General features: G+C 39.5%; 1 long non-coding RNA gene across 1 annotated transcript; it reads right to left on the bottom strand.

Moving 5' to 3' along the window:
• Nucleotides 1-204: 204 nt before the first annotated feature.
• Nucleotides 205-4966, bottom strand: LOC111260180 (uncharacterized). Its single transcript, XR_002680146.2, has 3 exons — nt 4290-4966; nt 2824-3220; nt 205-587 (listed from the first exon to the last, which is right to left on the bottom strand). It is a non-coding gene; the product is annotated as an uncharacterized LOC111260180 (long non-coding RNA).
• Between the last annotated feature and the right edge of the window lie 991 nt (nt 4967-5957).

Raw genomic sequence — 5957 nt, 5'->3', positions numbered from 1 at the left:
AAAGCGCATTGGTTTATATATGGTCTTTGTATAAAAGTTTTCAATTAAATAAGAAAAGACTTCAGGTAAAGTAATATTTGAGGCGAAATCGGCAAGGGTAGAAAACAGAGAGGATGCTGCGTACGTCAACCTGCTGTTGTTTTTGTTGTTAACTGTAGATATTTCGCAACTATTTGGTATAAAACACACCAAATACTACACCAGAGAACATATGACGTTTATTTGAATGTGTTCATTCATTTAAAATGGTAAAAATTGAGACGGATGCCATGATAAATTACGTTGCAGACACACGAAAAGACAGCGCAGCGTTCCAGTACCTTCCTTTACCTAACGTACTCTGGAGTCTACCTTCATTTGAAAACCAATGAATCAGATCACTTGAGCAAAAGTTTTATACTTACATAGTGTCTGAATTAGGTTAATTCACCATGGATGTCTAATGTTTCCTCCATTTACATCTATAGTGTTAGCTTTTCACTGTGTATCAACTTAGCAAAACTTCCGGATGCCTATATATGCGCTGATTTATAACAGGTAGCCTCATCGATTTCATTGCTTGTCGCTCGCTTGATGCTTCTGCCCGCCTAATCAAATCAAAATAGGTTAGGCCGGTTGATGAGAGTTGCATCGTTCCGTAACCGCTTACACGTTCCGTGATAAGTTTTATTGATTTTATTGGAAAATTCCATGTATCAAAGGGGCCACGGTATGAAGTGGCAGATTTTCGAAAATGGATAAATATGCGAATTGTTTTTTTCTAGTTACTTAGCTCGACAGTACATATTCATACATACATAGCTTATATATCAAAACAACAAGCGTCCGCTCGCAAATCTGACAACGGTTGAATTATGATCATCTCAGATACCTAATCGGATACGAGTCCCTATATTGATAACACGAAAGATCATTAGTACGAAAATACGGGTACCCCATATTGACCTTAGGCTACGCAACACCCCCTTGGATAAGGTCGCGCTGCTGATGAACGTGTCCAATGCCCGCGCCACAATGATTTGCGTCTACTTCGTATGGGCTTACGAAATCCTGATGCTTTCAATTACCTTGTTAAAGGCGTTCAACATACGGCGGTAGTAACGCTGCCGAACTATAATGAAGAACTATAGACAAATTATACTACTATACACTGAGCCATATTTAGTAACTAGGATAATGATGATTTGGACGAACTTTCAGTTGCCGTATAGGCTCGTCGGTAGACATTAACTACCAGGCAATTCTGAAACTACTCGCTCTGGTCCCACATGAGTTCCCATACATATGAACTAGCTAAACAGCTACTAAGTCGATGAAATTTTCTTAGAATTCATACCAATCACTAGCTTTGATTTCTAGCCATCCCGCTAGATGGCGCAACTTTCATTTTCAATCGTTCATTCTAAAGGTATATGTATTGCTATTGATCCCTTTGTGTATTTGTGAGCGTTCGTTCTAAGCCGGCGACTCGAAGGACTACGAGTTCCCTATCCGAAGTACTGATCACCAATGTGCAAAACGATAATGTGTTGACGTTTCACATTGCGACAACGCCGTGTACGTCTCAAGTGAACCGGGCGTGATCAATGAAAGATCGTCAAACCCACTTTTTAAATTGTCCAGCTGCTTTTTACGTGTACTCGTAAAATTCAACGTTGGTAACGATTTCCGACACAATTATTTACCTTAGTATAAAACTATTTCGTATCCGGTAATCTTGATTACAAGTTAATACGACACTTTGATGCACTCAACAAATTGTAGTTTCTAACTATCGACGAAAAATTGAAATGAATAGACTAAGATATCTTGAAACTGTGAGATTTGGTTTGTACACCCCATTTCTAGATACGATACTATAAAGTATACTTTGTTTTCGAATGAACAATACGTCTTTCGCTTCTAATACAATCGTAACTGTCCTATATTCTTTTTATAGTGGACGCTTTGGCCATATTTACAATGGAAATTGCCAACGGAGCGAGCATTAATATTTGACAAGGCCGCGGCTTCAGGAAGTTTTCTTTATGTATACACGTATAATTTGAAATAGAAAATTACTTTCTGATCGAACAAAGCAGAAAGCAAGCTTCTTGCTCTACGTGCGCTGCGCTTACGAAAAAAAAGGTTATGTTGTTTTCAAATCAAGCGGACAAATCGATTAGATTATTCGAAAAAAGAAAAAAAAATTTGTGGGGGATAAAAAGTTATTTGACTTTCTGGTTAGAAAAGTAACATCGCCTTAAATGGACTTCTGGGATTTGTAGCCTGAAAAACCGATGACAGTTCAGTGCTACGAACAAACCATGTACAGACGTGCCAGGATAACCTAGAACCTTATGAACACTGACATGGACCTGAAGCGGCGTAAAACTGAAAATCCTAAACAGGAGCTTTGAGTTCGTGAAGGACGTTTTTAGCTATCATCTGCTAATGGAGATGACTAGGGATAGATTGCTTCCTATCTGTTATAGTCGTATCAAAGGAGCTTGTTCTCTCTTTTCGACATAAAGCTCGCAATAACGAACGTAGCAGACGTTTCAGGACTACTTACGTAGCAATTAACAAAATAGTTATATAGGGGTCCTAAGCTAGCTCAGAAAGGAGATTCCATTTATCGACACAATTGCACTACGGTACATTTGAATCTATTTTGTAGATAGATGGTTAACAAAAGCTATTGGATTCAAGAAAGGACAAACGAAGAGCATGGCGGCACGAAATTCTACGTATGAAACATAACTGGCGGTAGGTACGCTATGCGATGGCGATTCTACTCTTATCGATAACATAGCTGCTATTATTTCTAGACAACGTACTTACGTTGCTTTGTTGTTGAACACAGTAACTTATTTATACATTGTTTTTCACTGCTGCGGCGGTTTAGCTCCAGCCGTTCGCTCTGTCTTGAGGTAGAGGTACGTCCCTATTTCCACCCTGTTCCATGCCAAATTTCTATTGTCGACTTGAGAGTTTTTTGTTCACCAGCTTCAATTCTAAAGTGAACCTGCTCACTTTTCAGTAAGGGGGGTAAGTTTTGCTAAACTTATCTGCGGTTTCGCTTACAGGCCTATAAAAGAACGCTATAGTAACAACAGGTCACAGTAATTATTTGCCTACGTTAGAATTTGAACTATTAACAGGCGCACGTTCATCGTTACCATGGTAACCCATTAAAGGAACTTCGCGTTAGCTTTCCTGTCAACGCCGGTCCTCGTAACTGAAAAGTCAAAAAGTACAAGTTACCAAGAAAGCAAATCGCAGCGTTCTATCACCGTTCAAATGAAGCTCCGCACTATAGATGTTTACATGAAACAGCATGAGGGTATAATATAGTAAAAAATTTACGGTGCATTGCTGAGGGTGCCCACGTGATTGGTACCGCCAACGCTGAGCGCAAAAAGCCAACCACTAATAGAATCAAAGATGCCATCGGCAAATAAAACCAACATTAGTTTTGGCCTCCAGAAATTATAGAATGGAAAGGCCGACAGAATCAAGGACAAACCAGACCAGATAAAAATTAACATCGATTTCAGGATTCAGAAGATTGCTCCTTAAAACGAAATCGCTACCGAAAGAATAGTAGTTTTGTTGCGATTTCAGCCAAGAGAAAGTACGGCAAAATGGCAAACTTTCTTTAGTGCCTAATGGGGCGATGATTTCAACACGATCTGCACCTAACATACTCTACTAAGTACAACAACAGTCAGGATACAAATCCTATTCGACGTTTGGCGAAGAGAGACTATAGGGTCTTATCTAAATAAGCACTTCAATATATGAACGCAATTAAATCTCCTGCCAATCGAACGCATTTGACATAACTTCCAAATAGGAAGTTGGACTAGACACCGTACATAACAGCTCTACAAGTTCTTTTCGATGCGGCGGATAGAAGTCCCATTAATTTCTACAAGAGCCGACACTCGTTCAGACGGTAAATCGTATGAGTGGCACAATTATTACAGCCGAGGTGAGCAAAAATGCCAGCTTTATATACATAGTTAGATTCTACGATATCGTTTATTTATCGCTTCACTAAATAGGAATAGCAATCAGTCGTCAAATAGTTTTCCAAAAAAAAACGGCAAAAGTATGGCCATAGTTTTACTGTTTTAACCATCGACACCTTGCATTTGAATTCAGTAGCACTTAGACATAATCTTTAACTTAAACAACTAGGTACAGGTTTTACCCGCATTTCACAGTCAATATTCCCAGCAGAAAATACCAACAATAATGACGAAAAAAGCCAATAACGTAATTTTGCTAGCAGGAAGACTCACGTAAAAAACGTGCCTCACAGCACATTATAATACTTCTGGCTATGACACGACACACATCTGCAAATCTGTCTATAAATACACGGCTATAGCTGACTAAGCAGGCAGCGACCGGGCCGGCTTCTGCACAGTTTCTAATGAAAAAGTCTGTCAGACCAAAGGGATGTAGCTCGGGGCAGCAGCGTCGAGGGCCGTTGAGCTATCAGCGGTCATCGTGACGTCCTTGGCCAGCACGTAGACAAGCCCGATAGGCCAATGACCGTTACACGACAGGACTAGCGACAACTGAGGCAGATCACTGGCATCGCCGACAAGCAACAACTCAAACCCGATAAAAAAACACCCTGTTTACCACGACAGCCGTTTGTTACTGCTGATGCTGAAGGAGAACATTCTAGGCATAAAACAAACGAGCAGCTACAAAGATAACTGAGATAATAGTACCGGCGTTAGCAAACACCGAGTGGGAAAAATATAACAAAAACAACAGAACCGCAAGTAACCACGAAAGAAGGAACGACGACAAAGTTCTTACGTAGCAACCGCTATCAGGACAATTGCATCGCCCTCTATTAGATTTTGATTTTTTTTAATGAAAAAAAGTCTAATTTGATGGTGGAATACTAGCGACTATAGCAATTGGGTATTATTCAGCGATCTGATGCTTCATAAACTGACATCAGTATGGCATAGAATAAAGGTGTGAAGCCAATATTTTGGTTTTAGTGATTGAGTCGGCATTACTCTGCTACAACCAGATATATTAACACGATCGAATAGAAATAAATACACAGCCCCAGGGCAAAAGTTGTGTTAAAATACGATTATTGCGTGAGAGCGCAATAATCGTATTTTATATTAGCGTGAGAAGGATCGTCTAGCGCAGCGAGTGTGATATTTATGCTTGTTTTTGGAGTTTTGTAAGTTTGTTATTCACACCAATTGCGTAGTAAATATATATATATATATATATGTATATATATATATATATATATGCATAGTAACTTGGGATCTTCGCTTTTCGAGGCAAGCTTCTGTTATTTAGGCAAAAACTTCTAGTCGACCAGCTATTTTTCCTTGAAACCTTATTTAGCCTACTGTCATTTAAAGGCCTCACATGTGTCATTAGGCCTCTCGGAGCCGCGACCGCTTTACAAACGATGTTATAAAAAAGAAATATCCGACGCCCACGTGCATTGACATCGGAAACATGCCAATCGATTGTGGGCAGACTTTATAGATTCACGAATCAACAAGATGTCACTCGATGTCTTCGTTACTCTACCCATTAATCCAACTAATCTACTTTATGTTTCCATGGGCGAAAAATGCGGCATATCTATTTGGAGCATTTATTCTTATACACATCTAAGCTACAAGTTATTAACTTTTTTTTGCGTTTCAAGAGAATACAATGGCTTATTTACATGAACAGTGATAAGCCTAAGTAGACCCTATCCATATCTTTCGTTTTGATAGCTTGTTTGACTCAGAGTTCGTCTGCTATTTGACGAGCAGAACACAACAGGGACTGGAAATTCAGTCCGGGCGAACGCAGGCAATGCCTAAATATTCTCGTTTGTCATTCCTCAAATAGCCTTAGACCCGTTGTCGCTTATATCTGGTTCTTGATTTTTTTGCCACTATATACCGGTTATTTGGGTCTGCCCC

This window comes from Varroa jacobsoni, unplaced genomic scaffold (genome assembly GCF_002532875.2).
Source record: "Varroa jacobsoni isolate VJ856 unplaced genomic scaffold, vjacob_1.0 scaffold_408, whole genome shotgun sequence".
Classification (NCBI taxonomy): Eukaryota; Metazoa; Arthropoda; class Arachnida; order Mesostigmata; family Varroidae; genus Varroa; species Varroa jacobsoni.
This window is presented reverse-complemented; position numbering and strand designations above follow the sequence as displayed.